The 21,282-nt window shown below is 36.5% G+C and overlaps 1 protein-coding gene across 6 annotated transcripts in view; it reads right to left on the bottom strand.

The window, feature by feature from the left end:
* Positions 1–21,282, bottom strand: part of Cep83 (centrosomal protein 83) — a 121,661-nt gene that overhangs the window by 82,005 nt on the left and 18,374 nt on the right. Inside the window, exons 2-3 of one of the 6 annotated variants that reach the window (XM_058571300.1) lie at positions 5,377–5,486; positions 3,238–3,314 (exon numbers count right to left, since the gene is read on the bottom strand). The exons of 4 other annotated variants lie outside the window; for them this stretch is intronic. The gene's annotated coding sequence lies outside the window, so the exon portion shown is untranslated. The remainder of the gene's footprint in view (positions 1–3,237; positions 3,315–5,376; positions 5,487–21,282) is intronic. One more of the 6 variants, XM_058571299.1, reaches the window with a different exon arrangement.

Raw genomic sequence — 21,282 nt, 5'->3', positions numbered from 1 at the left:
CATTCACCAGACACTCACCATCAAGGTTTGCCAAAATCTTAATCTTAGACTTCCCAGCCTTCAGAACAATGAGAAATAAATCTCTCTTGTGTATAAGCCACCCAGTCTATATAATATTTTTCTTATAGCAACACAAGCCAATTTAGACAATTTTGAGCTGAGTGCAATGACACATGTCTATAATCCCAGTCACTCAAGAGGCTAAGGCAGAAGGATCACAAATTCAAGGCCAACCTAGGTAATTTAGCCAAACCCTTTCTCAAAAAAAAAAAAATATATATATATATATATATATATATATAAAGGGCTGGAGATTCAGTGGTAGAGCACTTGCCTAGCATGGATAAGACCCTGGGTTCAATCTCCAGTACTTAAAAAAAAAAAAAAAAATTTTTTTTTTTTTGAACAGAAAATACTTCAGAGCAAGGAAAGTCTTAGGGATAAGAGAAATACTGCCTAACAACATAGCATCACGAGGCAAAAACTGACAGAGCTGCAAGGATGAATAGATTAATCCACTATTAATAGTTTTATACTTCAACAATACCAGTTAGAAATGAACAAATTTGGGGCTAGGGTTGTGGCTCAGAGGTGGAGCACTGGGTTTGATATTATGTCCATTTACAACTAAAAAAACAAAATTAAAAACACTATCTTTAAAAAAAAAAAAAGAAATGGACAAATTCATTAGGCAAAATATCTGCAATTACTCAGTGAAACTAAACAATACCACCATCCAACTTAATAAAATGGACATTTATAGACTATTTCTCCAACAACAATGGAAGATATATTCTTCTCAAGCATACATGGAACATTCACTAAAACAGAACACATTCTAGGCCATAAAACACAATTTTTTAAAAATGGTAATCATACAGTGTTGATTCTAAGAACACAATGGAATTATACTAACCATCAACAACAAAAAGATACCTGGAAATCTGAAAATAACTGGAGATTAAGCAATATGCTTCTAAATAACACACAGGTCAAAGAAAAAATTACAAGAGATATTTTAGAGTATTTTAACTAAATGAATACACAACTTATCAAATTTGTGGGATGCAGTGAAAACAGCGTTTAAGAGAGGAATTTAAGTTTTGAATAAAATAATCAAAAGTAATCATCTAAGTCTCTTAGGAAGCTAGAAAAAGAAAAGCAAAGTCTAAGAACAGAAGAAAAGCATATTAACGTCAAATACAAAAGAAAAATGATGAAAATTATATTATAATTATATTATATTATATTATAAACTGAGAAAAGGAAGTCAACAGAGAAAAAAAAAACCAATGAAACCTGGAGCTGATTCTTCAAAAAGATAGAATTCTAGCTTGGCTAAGAAAAAAGGAAAGAACACAAATTATTAATGTTAGAAATTAGAGGAGACATCACTAGAAATCCCATAATTTTTGTTTGGTTTGGTTTTCTTAAAAGGAGGAAGGCTTTATTTTGGCTCATGGTTTTAGAGGTTCAATCAATGGTAGGATGATTCCATAGCTCCTGGGCAAAGGTAAGGCAGAACACCATGACATAAGGGTGTGGTGGAGGAAAGCTGCTCAGGACAAGGCAGGCAGGCAGCAGAGACAGCTCTAGGCACCAGGGACAAAATATAAAACCTAAAAGGCACACTGACCTACTTCTTCCAGTCACACCCTACCTGCCTACAGTTACCTACCCGGTTAATCCATGAGCAACCTAACTTCATGAATTAGGTTAGAGCTCTCATAACCTAATCACCTAACCTCTGAACATTCTTGTATCAACTTACACATGAACTTTAGGGAGACATCACATAATTCAAACCATAACATTCCACCCAGGGCCCCCAAAAACCTCTTTAAAAAAAAAAGAAAGAAATACAATGAATAATTCCATGACTACAAATTTAGTAATTAAATAAAATGGACCATTTATTTGAAAGACAATATGCAAAAACTTACAGAAGAAAAAATAGACAAACTAAGTCTATATATGTTAAAGAAACTGAGTCAATAATTAATAACCATTTTAAACACAAAGCACCAAGCCCAGATGGGCTTGCCAATAAATTTACCAAAGATTTTGGAAGGAATTATACCAACTCCATTATCCTTTTCAGAATATAGAAAAGGGAATGCTTCTGAACTCATTCTACAACAGCAGTATGACCCTAACACCAAAATCAGGAAAAGGTACAAGAAATCTATAGACCAGTATCACTCATGAAAACAAACACAAAAAATTCTTAACAAAATAGTAGCAAACCAAACCCAATAATGTATAAAAAAAATTATTCACCACAACTAAGCAGGATTTATCCCAGGTATGCAAAGTCAGTTCCACATTTAAAAATCAATTAATGCAATCCATTACATCAACAGATTAACTCATGTGATCATATCAAACACACAAAAAGTATGTGACAAAATCCAATATCCACATGTAATAAAAATCATCAGAAAAGTAGGAATAGAGGAGAACTTTCTCAACATGATAAATAACAATTACAAAAAAACCTACAGCTATCATTTAACAAGTGAGACACTCAAAGCTTCCCCACTAATATCAGAAATAAGGTAAGGATATCCTCCCTCATTACTGCTTTTCTACATCATTCTGGAAGTCCTAGCTAATGCAATAAGCAATAAAAAGCACAGAGATGAGGAAGAATGAAATGTGAGTGTATTTTTCACAGATGACATCATCTTCCATATAGAAAATCTGAAGAAAAATGACAAAAATAAATAAGTGAAGAAAAAGACAAAAGAAGAAAACTCCTGCAACTAATAAGCATTACAGCACAACTGCGGTATTCAAGGTTAATATACTGAAGTCAATCAATCACTTTCCTATATATCAACAATGAACAACAGAATTTGAAATTAAAAACAAACCATTTAGACACACACACACACACACACACATATAAAATTCTGATGAAAGAAATCAGAAGTAAATAAATGGAGATATTCCATGTTCATGGATAGGAAGACTCAATATTATTAAGATGTCAGTTCATCCCATATAGATCAAAGGAACAGGTGCGAATCCAGAAACAGATTCACATGATCCACGAACGTGAAAAACTTTTGCTCTGTGAAAGATACAACCAAAAAAATAAGACAAGCCACAGACTAGGAGAAATTATTTGCAAAAGATGCATCTGATAAAGGACTATTATCCAAAATAAACAAAGAATTCGTAAAATTCAACACTGAAGAAAATTTAAAACTCACCAGGTTTGGTGGAACGCACCTGTAATCCCAGTAACTTGGGAGGCTAAGGCAGGAGGATTGTAAATTCAAAGTCAGTCTCAGCAACTTAGCAAGACTCTGTCACAGAATAAAAAATAAAAAGGGGTGGGAATGTAGCTCAGCGGCAGAGTGCCCCTGGATTCAATCCCTAGAAAACGTAAGAAATAAAAAATAATAAATGAATTTTTTTCAAAATTTTAAAATGGGCAAGACCTGAACCAAAACTTCACCAAAGAACAAATGCAGGTGGTAAATAATCATAGTTTGAAAAGACGCTCAACATTATATGTCATTAGAGAATTGTAAACTAACACCACAGACAAAGCTCTTAGAATGGGAAAAATTGAAAACACTGGCAACACCAAATGTTGATGAAGATGTGGAGGAAGGGGCCAGGGTTGTGGCTCATTAGTAGAGTGCTTGCCTAGCATGCATGAGGCACTGGGTTTGATCTCTGGCACTACCTAAAAATAAAAACAAATAAAATAAAGGTATTGTGTCCATCTACAACTAAAAAACATTATTAAAAAAAAAAAATGCAGAGCAAGAGGAATTTGTTCATTACTATTGAAAATGTAAAATGGTAACAGTCACTTTGGAAGACAGTTTGGCAGTTTCTTACAAAATTAAACACTCTCATATTACAAGACCTAGCAATCATGTTCCTAGGAATTTAGGCTGAATGAACTGATATGAACTGAAAACATATATACACATGAAAACCTGCATACAATTTTATAACAACTTTAATTTTAACTGCAAAAACTGGGAAGTTTTTGTCCCTCTATAGGTGAATTGAAAAACTATGGTGAATCCATGCAATAAAATATTCAGCACTAAAAAGGAATAAACTATAGATTCATGAATAGACATGGAGGAACCTTAAATGCATATTCCTAAGTAAGAAAGCCAGCCTGAAAAGCTAGATATAGTAAGAGTCGAACTATATGATATTCTAAAAAAAAGAAAATTACAGAAACAATTTTTAAAAATCAGAAGTTATAAGAGAGAGAGGGAGGAAGGGAAGGATAAATTGGTGGAGCACAAAGGATTTTTAGGGTAGTGAAACTATACTGTGTGACATAATGGCAGATACATGCCTAAACACGATTGTTGAAACCCACAGCACACATGACACCAAAAGTGAACCCTAATGTAAATTATGAACTTTGGTCAATAATAATATGTCAATCTAATCCTACCAATTATAACCAATTGTGTTTGTTAGCATTCCACTGTTGTGACAATAAACTCAAGAAAAATGAATCTAAAAGGAAGAAAGTTTTTTTTGGCTCACAGTTTCAGTCCATGGTCACTTAGCTCCATTGTTTCTGGGCTTGTGGTAAGGCAGGACATCATGTCAGAAGGGCATGGCAGAAAAAAGCTGCTTACCCCATGGCAGCCAGAAAAGTGGGGGTGGGGGTGGTTTAAAAATAAGGGAGGGAGAAAGGGAAAGAGAGTAACTGGAGACCAAACCTTCCACACAAAAGTTTTTAGGGGACATTCCAGATTCAAACTATAACACCAATGTAATACTCTAGTGTAGAATACTGATATCAGGGGAAGCTGTGCATATGTAGAGACAGGTTATACAGGAATTATTTGTACTTTCCATTCAATTTTATTGTGAAGCTAAAACTGCTTTAAAAAATAATAAGTTTATTAAAAGGGAGCATTAGAAAGAAGGGAAAAAAGAGTACATGACAGGAACTACAGATGATCTAGTGTCTAAAATATTTACTATCTTTTTATTCTTAATAATAAACATCTGCCAAATCCTTCTCTAGGATAACCATTAAACATGCTAAAGGTTAGAGAAAAATAGAATTAATCAAGGCAGGTTTCTCAATCTCAGCACAATTGGCATTTTAAAGAATATAATTCTTTGCTGTAGGGCTGTCTTGTGCATCCTAAGATATTCAACAACAAGATGCCTGTAACACCACTCTCCCTAGTTGTTGTGAAAGTCAAAATGTCTCCACATGTTACCATAAGTGACCTATCATCCCCACCGTCTGTTGAGAACCAATGATCTAAAACAAGAAGGAAGAAATATAATTTTAGTCAGCTTTTTCGCTGCTGTGACCAAAATACCTGACAATAACAATTTTATAAGAGGTAAAGTGTATCTGGGGCTCACAGTTTCAGAGGTCTCAGTCCACAGACAACTGGCTCCATTGCTCTGGGTCAGACAGAGGTGATGCAAAACATCATGGCAGAAAGATGTGGCAAAGGAAAGCAGCTCAGGACCTGACAATCAGGAAGCAGAGAAAGCATTCTGCTCACCAGGGACAAAATAAAATATATACCCAAAAGCCACAACCCAGTGACCTATCTCCTCCAGCCACATCCTACATGCCTACAGTTACTGCCCAGGTAATCCCTAACAGTGTATTAATGCACTGATTAGGTTAAGGCTCTCATAACCCAATCATTTCACCTCTGAACTTTCTTGAATTGAGCTTTTGGGATACAACTTATATCTAAACCATAACAAGAAGGAACTTAAAACAACAGGAAAATAAGACACAGTAATACAGTAGATTTAAACAAACATCAGTAATTGCATTAATATACACAGAATAAATACCTCAAATAAAAGATAAATTTAAAGGAAAAAACAAAGCTTGATAATATATACTCTTTTTTAAATTTTTTTTTAGTTGTTGATAGAATTTTACCTTATTTATATGTGGTACTAAGAATCGAACCCAGTGCCTCACACATGCCAGGCAAGTGTGCTACCGCTGAGCCATAACCCCAGCCCCAATATGTACTCTTTTATAGGAGTTTTTTATACTTAAGACATAAGGGGTAAGGAAGGGTTCAAGGAAAAATATACCATAAACACTAATAAAAAGACAGATGGCAGAGCTATATTAGCATCAGATAAAAGATTTTAAGGCAAAAAAAAAAAAAAAAACACTACTAAAGGTGACAAAAGTCGTTTTAATAATAAAGGTTTAATGCACCAGAAAGAATTGATAATTTTAAATTTACATACACTTAGTACAGCCACTAACTATATACATTGTTTGAACTACAATAAATTCAAAAGTATAGGGTGAGAATCTAGCCACTACTCTTGGTAGCTAATATAAAAAGCAAATAAGATAAAATAGTAAGTACACATACAATTTAAACAATGAAATTAACCATCCTGACTAAATGACATATAAGAAACTGTACCAAATAACTATACAATATACATTCCTCAGAAGCATATATACAACACTATAAATAAGGAACACAAGCTGGATCTTAAAATCTTCAATAGCTGTTAAAAGATCAGAATTGTACAGAATGTGGGGGCTGGGGTTGTAGTTCAGTGGTAGAGCGCTTGCCTAGCACATGCGAGGCCCGGGGTTCAATTCTCAGCACCACATAAAAATGAATAAATAAAAAATAAGTGTTTAAAAAAAAACAATTGTACAGAATGTGTTCACTAACTACAATGCAACTAAACCAAAACTCAATACATAAAGATAACTAAAAAGCTATGTATCTTTACAAAGTAAACAATACATTTCTAAATGTGAATTGAAGAAAAGGTCCCAAGAGAAAGTAGAAAATATCCACAACTAAATGAAAATTGATACTACATATTAAAACTTAAAGACTTCAGCTTCTAGGAAAATAGAGTAGTTATTTGTGTATTTCCCTATTTCACCCAATAATACAACCCAAAGTCCTAGGTTATATATTTACATAAGAAGATTATCAAATGGACAGGCAGTCCAGCTAAAAACCTCACGGTGTGCCGCAGTCTGGCTGGGCACAAATGCCACAGTCTGGCTGGGCACACAATCACGAGCCACCACACAGCTTGTAGATTCAAACAGCAACTCTTTATTCCCGAACTCACACCAGCCGTCTACAATCACGTTCTGGGGAAATCCACGTTCTCTTCCCAAATCCACCTCCACTGGGCTTCTATCTCCAAAAATATACTGTCTGAATCCCGTGAGAACTCAAGGGGAACTCAGGCAGCAGGATACGCCCTATTCCCAGCAGGAATAATCTTAAACCTTAAACCTGGAACCTAAACTGGGAACGCCCTAAACACGATTATCTTAAAACCGGGAACACCTTAATCTGCCTTGGTCCTTGAGCAAGGTCACCTACATTCAATGTCACTGCAACATGTCAGCAACATGGGGTACGCTGGCAAGGAAATTGTCATACCTACTTGGCTAATGGCTCCCAGCAACGGTGTAAGAATAAACACAGTGCTCAGATCCATAACTTCGTTTCCCACGTATCTCAACTTGGAGCTAAAGAAGCTGGTTTTCAGGAAAAAAACAATAAACTTTGCTCTCTGGTTAGAGGTACAAGGAAGGGGAAGCCTTGTAGCAAGATAGAAAAAAATTTAGACAACTATATTCTACTCTATCCAGTACTACAGAAAAAGAAAAGAAAACTACACAGCTCTACCCCTATTGGCAGAAGCAAAGACCAAGTAAGAAGGCCAGGCCTTGACCCCTGCCGGACTACAACAAAGTATCCCAATAATCTGGAGGGAAGTGTACAGAGGACCAAGTAGACAGTGAGAACTTTCATGTTCATTGAGCACTATGAAGTGCCATGTACCTGCAATGTCAGCAAAGGACACACCAGAAACCTGAACTTTCGCCCCCACTAGAAGTAAGAAAGAGCACCTACCTCTCAACCTGCACAAGTACGGCCACAGAAGTGGAAAGTTAAGACAGGCACCATTATCTCAGTGACAATAAGTCTACCTTCATCAGGGCATGAGTGGAGGGAGATCACAATAGGCAACCAGAGCTCCAAGTTACCCAGAAAAATGATGAAAACACCCCCCAACTTAGGTGTCAACAGAGGCCAGTTGGGAAACCTGGACTTCTATCCCATCTGATAATAATGAGGTAGGATTTCTCCTTTTCCCCTGCCAGAGCAGGGTGAAAACCTCCATTAAAACGGAAAGCTTAATTAGGTTCAACCATTTTATAACACAATAGCCCACACTTGCAGGTTTCAACAGAAAACCACAAATCATACTGTGAATAAACATTTTTAATTCAATGAAAAAAGAGAGACATGGTGGTGCACACCTGTAAACCTGTGGCTCAGGAGGCTGAAACAAGAGGATTACAAGAAGGCTATCTCGAACATGGCGGCGGGCACGGAGGTATCAAGTCTCTGACCTCTCCAGCTACGCGGGCATAGGGAGTCTTAAATCGTCTAAATGCTGTTTGCTCAAGATCACTAGGCATTGCTGAGCTAACGTGGATCTGGAGCGAATAGCCTGCTCCTCTCAGAACACACACCGAGCCCGTAGCGGCCGAATTCAGGGTCCCATTCGCCTGCGTCTCACAGACAAACTGCTCTGGCGCAGTGCTAAACAAACCCGCGGAAACTGCTTGTCGGTCCTGGTCCTGCCGAATCCTGTGGAGGTAAATACCAACTGAGCCTTCATAGGCAGTGGCAACAGGATTGAGACGGGGCTTGGGAGGGCCGGTCAGGAACCACCCGTTGCTTTGGTCACCCAGCAAAGGGAACGAAATGCTGCCATTAGCATGGGATACCAACATGGCAGAGAACTGATGTCATCAGAATGCGGAGGAGGAGATAACTTCATTGAAACCAACAGCGGCAGGTGTGTAACCCCCTAGCCCCCCCTCCACACAGCGGGGAAACCTCAAGGGCCCCTCCCAGCTCTCCTGAGAGCGTGATAGTCAGACAGAGGGATTCAGGAGTGGCGTGGGACCCGTGGCGCGGGACCCGCGGCGCGGGACACCACCCCCCAACCGCTCCCACCAGCGCAGACAACTGAGGTCTCTTGCACCAGCTCCCGGGGGCGTGGCTACCAGAGGGCAAGCAAAATACGCCGAGGGCTATCAGCCCCAAGCTCCACAACCTTAGGGGCTGAGGGATTGGCAAGCAGGGAGAGTGTGCCCAGTCGTTCAAGAAAAAAGGGCTCCCGTGAGCAGCAGACCTGGCGCGTAACCAGTATTGTGGTGAGCCGTCACCTATGAACGGGGCCAGTGGCGAGGTGACTAGACACAAGAAATGGCACAAGGCACTCAGGAGTGGAGACCCGCCCAGTCGGGGAGGAGGAGCTGCTGCACAGTGATTGGTTCCCGCGCACTGAGAGGAGAAGCTTGGCCCAGTGGGCACAGCTCCACCTACTGGAAGAGAAGTTAATCGAACTCTAAGACTGCATTTTTAAAATTTTTTTTTAATTTTAATTTTTTTTCTTTTTTAATTTTTAAAAATATTTTTTTATTTTTTATTTTTTATTTTCACTTTTTTTAAATTATTTTTTAATTCTTTCTTTTTTATTTTCTATTTTTTTCTTTTGTCTTTTCATTTCTTTTCAGATTCCTTATTCCCCTTTCCTTAAATTCTATCTGTTTACTCTCATTCTCTTTAGTGACTTCTTCCCTTCCCTTCTAATACCTTTCCTCCCAAGCAATACTACGCTGTTTATGTGTAATTTACGAAATATGTATAGGTCAATGTTCTGAGACGTTATATAGTGTTACCAAGACCTTAACATCCCCCAAATACTCCAGACCATTCTTCTGTTAATATCCCTCATCAGTAGAGCAACCTTCCAAGGTTGCCAAGAGATACCAACCTCAATACCATCACATCATTCGACCTAAACATAAGTCCCAAGACCAAACCGCAGATCGCTATATGCCATCAGAATCCGTACACAGTTTAGGAAACGAATGAATCTACACTAAAGTGCAACAAAACTCATCATCTCTACTCATAGTCTCCCATCACAAAAGAGAGACCGCAGAGACACACAAAACTAAATAAATTTATAGGAGTAAACAGTAACTCAGCAGTCATACAGAGCAAGAAGTAACATAAGCAGCATGGAAAAGCAAGGAAGAAAAGGAGTACAAACAATGCAGGACAGCCTAAATATACAGGAGGACCTAGAGGCATCAGAAAAATGGTCAAATAAAGAACGCAAGGAATACCTTAGACAGATAGAATGGAATCTTAAAGAGGATATGAGACAGCAAATTCAAACAATGAAAGAACTCATTGAAAAATGAAATGCACAAGCAAATAAAAGAAGCAAATAAGCATCTTTATCAGGAGATAGAGATTATAAAAAAAATCAAACAATAATTTTAGAAATGGAGGAAACTATAAACCAAATTAAAAACTCAAATGAGAGTATCACTAACAGAGTGGAGCAAGTAGAAGCCAGAACATCAGATAATGAAGACAAAATATATCATCTTGAAAAGAGTCTAGCCAACTCAGGAAGGCTGGTAAAAAAAATCATGAGAAAAACATCCAAGAGATATGGGATAACATAAAAAAACTAAACTTAAGAGTCATCGGGATAGAGGAAGGTATAGAGGTTCAAACCAATGGAATGAACAACCTGACGAATGAAATAATTATAGAAAACTTTCCAGACATAAAAAAGGAAATGGATATACAAATTGTAGATGCATACAGGACACCGAATATACAAAATCACAGTATACCAACGCCAAGATACATTGTTATGAAGATATCCAATATACAGAACAAAGAGAAAATATTAAAAGCTATAAGAGAAAGGAGGCAGATTACATTCAGGGGTAAACCCATAAGGTTAACAACGGATTTTTCATCACAGACGCTGAAAGCGAGAAGATCCTGGAACAACGTATTTCAAACTCTGAAAGACAATGGATGCCAACCAAGGATTTTGTATCCAGCAAAATTAAGCTTCAGGTACGACAACGAAATAAAAATCTTTCATAATAAACAAAAGTTAAAAGAATTTGCAGCAAGAAAACCAGCATTGCAAAGCATCTTGAACAAAACACTAAACGAGGAAGAAATGAAAAACAATAACCAAAACCAACAGTGGGAAGTACCTCAGTAAGCCAGAGAGCAGGGGGAAAGCTAATCATGGAGAAACAAACCAAATTAAAAAAAAAAAAAAAAAAAGATAAATAATCAAACATGGCTGGAAGTACAAATCATATATCAATAGTAACTCTAAACGTAAATGGCTTAAACTCACCAATAAAGCGACATAGGCTGGTAACATGGATTAAAAAAACAAATCCAACAATATGCTGCCTCCAGGAGACACATTTGATTGGAAAAGACATACACAGGCTGAAGGTGAAAGGTTGGGAAAAAACATACAATGCACACAGTCGTCGTAAGCAAGCAGGGGTGGCCATCCTCATATCGAATAAAATCGACTTCAAGACTAAGTTAATCAAAAGGGATAAGGAAGGACATTATATACTGTTAAAAGGAACCATTCACCAACAAGACATAACAATTATCAATATTTATGCACCAAATAATGGTGCTGCGACGTTCATAAAACAAACTCTCCTCAAGTTCAAGAATCAAATAGATCACAACACAATAATTATGGGTGATTTCAACACTCCTCTCTCACCATTGGACAGATCCTCCAAACAAAAGTTGAATAAAGAAACTATAGAACTCAATATCACAATCAATAACCTAGACTTAACTGACATATATAGAATATATCAACCATCATCAAGTGGATATACTTTTTTGTCAGTAGCACATGGATCCTTCTCAAAAATACACCATATATTATGCCATAGGGCAACCCTCAGTAAATAAAAACAGGTGGAGATAATACCATGCATTTTATCTGATCATAATGGAATGAAACTGGAAATCAATGATAAAAGAAGGAAGGAAAAATCATACATCTCATGGAAAGTGAACAATATATTACTGAATGATCAATGGGTTACAGAAGACATAAAGGAGGAAATCAAAAAATTCTTAGAGACAAACGAAAATACAGACACAACATATCGGAATCTATGGGACACAATGAAAGCAGTTTTAAGAGGGAAATTCATTGCCTGGAGGTCATTCCTCAAAAAAAGAAAAAACCAACAAATAAATGAGCTCACACTTCATCTCAAAGCCCTAGAAAAGGAAGAACAAAACAACAGCAAATATAGGAGAAGGCAAGAAATAATTAAAATCAGAGCGGAAATCAACGAAATTGAAACAAAGAAACTATTGAAAAAATTGACAAAACTAAAAGTTGGTTCTTTGAAAAAATAAATAAGATCAACAGACCCTTAGCCATGCTAACGAAGAGAAGAGAAAAATAAAAAAAAAAAGAGAGAGAACTCAAATTACTAACATACAGGATGAAAAAGGAAATATCACAACAGATGCTACAGAAATACAGAAGACAATTAGAAATTATTTTGAAACCCTATATTCCAATAAAATAGAAGATAGTGAAGACATCGATAAATTTCTTAAGTCATAGTATTTGCCCAGACTGAATCAGGAGGATACACACAATTTGAACAGACCAATATCAATGGATGAAATAGAAGAAGCAATCAAAGGACTACCAACCAAGAAAAGCCCAGGACCGGATGGGTATACAGCGGAGTTTTACAAAACCTTTAAAGAAGAATTAATACCAATACTTTTCAAGTTATTTCAGGAAATAGAAAAAAAAGGGAGCTCTTCCAAATTCATTCTATGAGGCTAACATCACCCTGATTCCGAAACCAGACCAAGACACCTCAAAGAAAGAAAATTACAGACCAATATCTCTAATGAACCTAGATGCAAAAATCCTCAATAAAATTCTGGCGAATGGAGATTCTTGGGAAAGCTGGAAATGGAACCACCATTTGACCCAGCTATTGCCCTTCTCGGACTATTCCCTGAGGACCTTAAAAGAGCGTACTATAGGGACACTGCTACAACAATGTTCATAGCAGCACAATTCACAATAGCTAGACTGTGGAACCAACCTAGATGCCCTGAAATAGATGAATGGATAAAAAAAAAATGTGGCATTTATACACAATGGAGTATTACTCTGCACTAAAAGATGACAAAATCATGGAATTTGCAGGGAAATGGATGGCACTAGAGCAGATTATGCTAAGTGAAGCTAGCCAATCCCTTAAAAAAAATGCCAAATGTCTTCTTTGATATAAGGAGAGCAACTAAGAACAGAATAGAGAGGAAGAGCATGAGAAGAAGATCACCATTAAACAGGGATGAGAGGGGGGAGGGAAAGAGAGAGAGAGAAGGGAAATTGCATGGTAAAGGAAGGAAACCCTCATTGTTATACAAAATTACATATAAGAGGAAGTGAGGGGAAAGGGGAAAAAAAACAAGAGAGAGAAATGAATTACAGTAGATGGGGTAGGGAGATAAGATGGGAGGGAAGGGGAGGGGAGGGGAGGGGAGGGGGGATAGTAGAGGATAGAAAAGGCAGCAGAATACAACATACACTAGTATGGCAGTAGGTAAAAAAGTGGATGTGTAACCGATGTGAATCTGCAATATGTATATAGGGTAAAAATGGGAGTTCATAATCCGCTTGAATCAAATGTATGAAATATGATATGTCAAGAACTTTGTAATGTTTTGAACAACTAATAATAATAAAAAAAAATAAAAGATTTAGCTGAAACTACAAAAAAAAAAAAAAAAAGCTATCTCAAAATTTTATAAAGGATAGGGATAAGTGGGGAATATAGTTCAGGGTTAGAGCATTTACCTAGCATGTGCGATGATGCTCTCTGGATTCAATCCCCAGCACTGCAAAAAGAAAAAAAGGGAACTGATGCTCACGAACCTTTAGAGCTAAATAAAATTCCTGTCATCAGAGTATAATTCCAGTTATGAAATATCCAGATTAGGTAAATATACTGAGAGAGAAAAGAGTATACTCAAAAGACTGAAAGGCAATTCCCTGATAAATAATGAGCTTGAACACTTTCTCTTTGTTTACTGGCCATTTAGATATCCTCCTCTGCAAAATGTCTATTTGAGCCTTTTGCTCCATTTTTTTCTACTGCCTTTTCACTTACTAATGTGGAGGAACACTTTAGAAAATAAAAATTATGATGAGAAAAACAAAGATTGATAATAGAAAGTTTGGAGAAGATAAGAAGCAACAGATTGTAAATTAGCATATCTACTTTGGAAAAAACTAGCATTATCTACCCAGTTAAAGAAATGCATGTATTATGACTCAGCAATTCCTCTCCTTAGAATATACCCAACTAAACTACAAGTACACCAAAAGATTTGTATGGTACTGTTCATTCCACTTCTTTCAAGTGGAACCTAGAAACATGTTCATCAACACTTGAAGAAACAGTGGTATGATAGAACTGGACTATGTCACAGTGAAAATAAGCTGCAGATATTCTCTATATAGACCATCAAACACATTGAACTGAAAGAACCCCAAACATAAAAGAATACTAAATTACTCCAAACATATAAAATTAAAAAGGGGTAAAATTCCAGTATTAGGGGTACAGCTTAAGTATGTTTAGACTGCAAAACTGCTATGAGTAGGAAATTCAGGCTTTACACCTAGGTGCTACCTGGTAGGCTGATATACAGTCTAGGGATCAACTTCTTGACAGTTCCCTGTCAATAAGAAAAAACTGAGTATAATCCATGCTAGTAAATTTTCCAACATGGCAAAATTGGCACAAGTGCACTAAATTAAGCAGGAAATGGCTGTAAACCAAACCAAATGAAAAATTCACAGTGTGGGAAGTTCACAAATAGGACATAAAAGCCCACAACACAGAAGATACAGCCCACTCCATGTTTTCTAGGGTGTACTTTCACAAACTTCTGTTAAATAAACTTTTTGTGCCTGTTTACTCTATTTGATCTGTGTCTCCCAATTGAAATCTTACTATGAAGACGACAAGAACCAAGGTACCTCTGCCTCATAAAGTGATTTTCATTAACGGCAGGAAATTATTGCCTGAGAAAGGCTGCCAATGTTCTACTTCTTGACTTTTGTTGGTTTCCCCCCCCCCATGGAAGTATGCTTTGTAATTTGCTTTATAAATTACTCAAGTGTATCATTTTGTTTATTTTTATTTTTTTGTGTGTGGTGCTGAGGATCGAATCCAGGGTCTCACAGGAGCGAGGCAAGCGTTCTACCGCTGGGCCACAACCCCAGCCCAAGTGTATCATTTTTGTGTACTTTTCTGTACGTGTATTATAATTCCAAGAAAAATCAGGACTGAGGAGACGTAGTGATTTAAAAATTGGGGTCATCATCAAGGTCTCTGGTCTTTTTCATTATTCTTCCAACAAATCTCGTTTATCTTAGCTTTTCTCATGGTTGTATGGCTTTCACAGTTTCAGACATTAAATGGATTTATAGTGACATTAAGAAAAAAAGTCATTTATCCTATCAGTTCTCTTCAGTTCATTTGTTTCCAGTCCCTTCTAAGGTAAAATCTGCATAAAATGAAATGCACAGATTTTAACTATACAATTCCTTGAGTTCACTAACGAAGAACCCAAGAAAGCCTCCATTTCATCAAGATAAAAAACATTTCATCACCTTAGAAAGTTCCCCTTTGTTCTCTATTAGTTTTTGTGTATTACTGCAGAAATATACTACTCTTTTTAATCTATTTTCCTGCTCATGGATAGTTAGTTATTTCTAATCAATTCAGACATTATGAACATTCTTTTTTTAAATATCATCTTTATTTTACTTATTTATTTTTATGTGGTGCTAAGGATTGAACCCAGGGCCTCACACATGCTAGATGAGCACTCTACCGCTGAGCCACAATCCTGCAGCCCCTGAACATTCTTGTACAAGAGATTCTGTGGAAATGTTTTCAGTTTGGGAGGAGTAGTGAATAAGTAAATGTGGAATTTCAGGTCATGGTATATGTTTAAATTTATACTAAAAAAGTTGACAATTATTTTTCCAAAATGCCTGTACCAGTTTCCATTCTAACCAACAAAATATGAGTTATAGTTGATTCACATTTTTTAAATATTTTAGTTGTAGATGGCCAAAATACTTTAATTATTTTATGTGGTGCTAAGATTGAATCCAGTGCCTCATTACATGCTAGCCAAGCACTCCACCACTGAGCTACAATCCCAGCCCTCGATTCACATTTTTGCCAACAATTGGTGCTGCAAGTCTGATTTTTAACCATTTCAAGAGGTATATAATTGTATCTCATTGTAGGTTTGTTTTTGTTTGTTTTTAGTTGTAGATGGACACCTTTATTTTATTTATTTATTTATTTATTTCTATGTGGTGCTGAGGATTGAACCCAGTGCTACAGGCATGCTAGACAGGCACTCTACCGCTGAGCCATAACCCAAGACCTCATAATTTTAATCTGCATATTCCCTAAATACTTCTTTGCATATTGAATAGTCAATCACAGCTCTTAATCTAGAAAGGATCTTTGCATTAAGAACTATCACAGTAAAGAGTATTTAGTTTGTGAATTGTAAAATGGAAGAAAGCTATTTATATATTAGGACGAAAGAGTTTAAAATTTCTCACTGCACTAACCACTGCTAGCTAGCTGAGGCAGGAGAATCACTTGAGTCCAGGAGTTCGAGACCAGCCTAGGCAATATTGCAAGGCTCTATCTCAAAAAAAAAAAAAAAAAAAATCACTATTCAATAATGCCTTGCTTCCTCCATTCCTCCATGAAGGACAGATTCACTCAAACATATATAATTTTCTTTCTTTCTTTCTTTCTTTCTTTTTTTTTTTTTTTTAAGTACCAGGGATTGAACCCAGAGGTGCTTAATCACTGAACCACATCCCCAGCCATCTTCTTTTTTAAAAATTATTATTTATTTTGAGACAGGGTCTTGCCAAGTTGCTTAGGCCTTGAAATTGTTGAGACTACCTTTGAACTTTTGATCCTCCTGCCTCAGCTTCCTGAGGCACTGGAATTACAGGCATGTGCCTTGGAGTCCAATTTTCATCTTCTTACATTTTATATATGTAATACATTTAGTACAACTCCCTCCATATCAACATATATCTACTCATCTTTATAATCCCAACACCTGAAACAACTACAAGCATGTATTGAGCTCAAAAATATCAACAGAACAAATAAAATGATCACCATTCTAAGGCCATATTAACATCAATTCATTTTGCTCATCTTTATTTAGAAGCCAAGGCTTCCAGACTGTAGGGAGCCAAATGCTAGCCCCCCCCCCAAAAAAAAAAAAAAACAAGTCACTTCCCAAACATAAGAGGCTGAGCTTTCCCTAGATAATAGGGGTGGGCCATAAATGTAAACAGAAGTAACCAAGGGAGAGAGAAGGAGGGGCCATTTTGAGATTGAAAAAGAGAAGGCAGTCATGAAACAAGAAATGCCTGGAGTTACAAGAAGCTGGAAAAAGCAACAAAAAGATTCTTCCCTAGAGCAGTTGGAATAAATATGTCCCTGCCAACAACTTGATTTCAAATGTCCAATGTCTAAAACTGAGAGATTAAAATTTTGGTTTTTTTAAGCACAGTATTTTTTATACAAACCTTAGATTACTAGCTTTCTCTTCTATTTATTCATAAAAAATTTGCCCAAATTCAAAATTTGTACCACAATTTAAAGTGCCACATAGTCAGTCTTCTCTAATTTCAACTAGTCAATATATAGCTAGCTATCAGTTACAAGGCATCTAAGACATGTCTTAGACACTCAAAATACACAAAAGAAACAATTCCTACTGTGCAGAGTTTATCACACAAATAGGCATAATGCGAATTTTTAAAAGTTCAATTCATAATTCAAACCATAAACAGTAAAAAGAAATTAAACATCTTGGTCAGCCTCAATCACTGAGCACTTATTGGGCTAGTATCTGAAAGGCAGCTTTAAAAAGATTAGCACAGCAGGGCGTGGTGGTGCATGCCTGTAATCACAGCAGTTCAGGAGGCTGAGACAGGAAGATCTTGAGTTCAAAGCCAGCCTCAGCAATGGCGAGGTGCAAAGCAACTTAGTGAGACCCTATCTCTAAATAAAATACAAAACAGGGCTGGGGATGTGGCTCAGTGGTCAAGTGCCCCTGAGTTCAATCCCCGGTACCCACCAAAAAAAAAAAAAAAAAAAAAAATTAGCACTTCCTCTTCCTTTCTTTTTCTTTGTAACTATTATAATCACATAATTATACCCACATGTCCCTCCTACCACTTCTTTTGACTGGTCAGAACTCTACAGACCTATATATGACTTTTTCTTCTTCTCAGGCAGAATTTCTTAAGATATTATTGGTAGAATGTTTGCCCAAAAGTATGGTAATTCAAAATATTCAAAAGGCACAGCTGTTGATGCTCATGGAAAGCTTCCAAAACACGTTTCATTAAAAAGCACATGCTATGCCTTTGAACATTTCAAAACAATGTTTTAAATACTACATGCCCCTACAGTGAATGTTGTTCTTTAAAAACAGTATTAGACATCTAGAGATAGCCTACCTCAGGCATTTATTTTACTTACAAACAAGATATTAGAAATTAATTTCTTCAAAATCCAGAGAATCCCACAATAGACATCCAACAGGCTTTTGGATGGCCATCCCTGGATGTCTTACCTACAAGAAATAGTCACATCTTGACACCCTGCCAAAACCTGAAGTGCAGCTGGGAGCAGACCCTTCAAAGCCCTGATAAGGTGCCAGGGCCCATAATTGTGATTCAGGGGGAAAGAAAAAAAGAAAAAAAAAAAAAAAACAAGAGAAGGCAAGGAAAGAAGAAAGGAAGAAGATGTGTGTTAGAGTGGTTAGCAATCAACCACAAAGCATTCTGAATTAAAATGTTATTCTATTCTTATAATCTTACAGTTTGCCTCTGCCCAGCTTAATTTCCATAAAAGAATTCTATAAAGTAGGATACAGTAACCAGTCAATCTCAAATGCTCAGCTATAATAAATTATGAACAATGAAAGCAAAGATGATTTTTGCCCACACCATACTTCAAATTCATTTTAACATTTCTTAGTACAGACTCTATTTCATATAACATGGAGACCTATGAGCACTTAGTACCTTTGTGTGAGCTGCAGTCTGTTTTGCTCACAGTCACATCTTTCTCCTGAAATAGAAAAGGCTACCTACCATATGGCTCCTAATACACAAAAGACTGTCTATGGACCCAACAACACATCCTGAAAATGATTTTTAAATAAATTCTGATTTAACTTCATTTCCATAAGATATATACCTTGGTCTCAAAACTTTATAAGAAAAAATTATTTTTCAACAGTTTACACAAGCATTCTCCTTTTCATCTTTTAGAAACTGTCAGAAAGAAATTGTAAAATTTCTCACAGTCAGAAATGAGATATTAAAAACTCATCCTCCAGACAGGTTAATTTTAAAATCATTTGACATTTTTAAAAAGCAAAAATTAAACAATAGGTATTTATTGACACTCAACCATACTACTGAGTGGTCTAATTACAATAAGATGATTTTGAGGGATATAAAGAAATACACATACCATCAAGTCAAGCGGACTTCTCCTCAGCAATGAAAGGTCTGCACATATTCACAGCACAGGCTGTGCCTATTATATCAGACACACTGCTGGGCATAGGGATACAGATATACATAAAAGAAAATTTTTGTCCACACAGAGTTCACAGTGGTCAGTGGAAAATATATGTTGCTACAGTTTAGATGCTTAATGTCCCCCACAGATCCATGTGTTAAAGGCTTGTTCTCCAAGGCATAGCACTACTGGGAGGTTCCGTGAACCTACAGGAAGAGGGGCCTTGTGGGAGTCCTTAAGTAATTGGGGGCATGCCAACTATAGGGATTGTGAGGTCCAGTTCCTCCTCTCTCTCTTGCTTCCCAGCCATGAGGTAAGCACAAGCTTCCCATTATCATTATCTGGCATACCCAGCACTGATAGATATAGGTCTGCCTATATCTTGGACTAGAACCTCCAAAACTGTGACACAGTAAACTTTTTCTCATTATAATTATCTCAGGTATTTCATTATGAATACAAATGTTAAACACCAACTGCTGACTGAACAAGGATAAGAGAAAATATACAATTAAATCACTTTTAGATTGTTAAAAATTTTTTAACATTTCTCGTTACACTTTGAAAAAAATAAATTCAGAAAGTTTTAAAGTAAAGATGCTATAATATATTTACAAGTAGTATAGGGGAAGAGAAAAGAAAGTCCTGATTGTATAGAAGTTGTTTTCAGGGAAAACTTCACAAAGATAAAGCTAAAGCCAAGAAGGAGATGCAAGGAAGAATCATCAAGTACAAAAGCATTGAGATGGTAAGGAAGACCACCACTAAGGGGGAGCCTGGAGAGCCAAAGGGCCTTGAAGGCCATGTACAGAAGACTAGAGTTAGTTCTTTGGTATTAGGAAGCCAATGAAAGATTTTAAGACTTGGATGAAAGGAGGACAATACACGGTGGGATTACATTTGTACTCAGAAAAATAACAACGTTATCCAAGAGGAGAAAAGGAGATCAAACATCCAGAAAAGTAATGATAAGGGCCTAAATTAAGCCAGTAGCACAACAGGCAGTCTAGAAGGAATAGTCTTGTATTTGGAGGCAAGAGTTAATAAATATTGATACCCTTCTCCCCACCAAAAACTATCTTAATGTTACTAGTTAAAAGGCCAACCAGGAAATCAAGACCAAAAAACCACAAAACACAAAAATGGAATCCAGTTAAAGTGGAAGAAATGTTTCAAAGATTACAATTACTTCAAGCACTGATCTTCCATAAGAATGAAAAATCAGGGCTGGGGTTGTAGCTCATTGGTAGAGCACTTGCCTAGCATGTGTGAGACACTGGGTTTGATCCTTAGCACCACATAAAAATAAATAAAATAAAGTCATTCCGTCCATCTACAATTACAAAAAATAAAAATAAAAAAAGAATAAAAAATCAAAACACAGCAACTTTGCAAATACATCTTAATAAAGTGTAAATGCCATCACAGTAAAAGACTTAGAATATCCACTTTTCTTCCATAGAGACTTCATAAGCAGAGGGATAAACTAAAGCTGGTTCTGTCAGGAACAAAGACATAAAATAAGGAGTTTGTTCCTTAAATGTCCACCTGCTGCTACTCCTCCTCATTCTTTCCTTCAAACAAATCATCTCTATAGCAACATACTCTCAAGAAATTTGTGGGTGGAAAGCATATGTTTGTGCAAAAATATGAGAATTCAAGAACATGAGCTACTTTTATTTTTTTCCTTTAACAAAGCACACACTATA

This window comes from Marmota monax, unplaced genomic scaffold (genome assembly GCF_021218885.2).
Source record: "Marmota monax isolate L192 unplaced genomic scaffold, Marmota_monax_Labrador192_F-V1.1 WCK01_AAM20220418_F8-fsc00036, whole genome shotgun sequence".
NCBI classification, from domain to species: domain Eukaryota; kingdom Metazoa; phylum Chordata; class Mammalia; order Rodentia; family Sciuridae; genus Marmota; species Marmota monax.
This window is presented reverse-complemented; position numbering and strand designations above follow the sequence as displayed.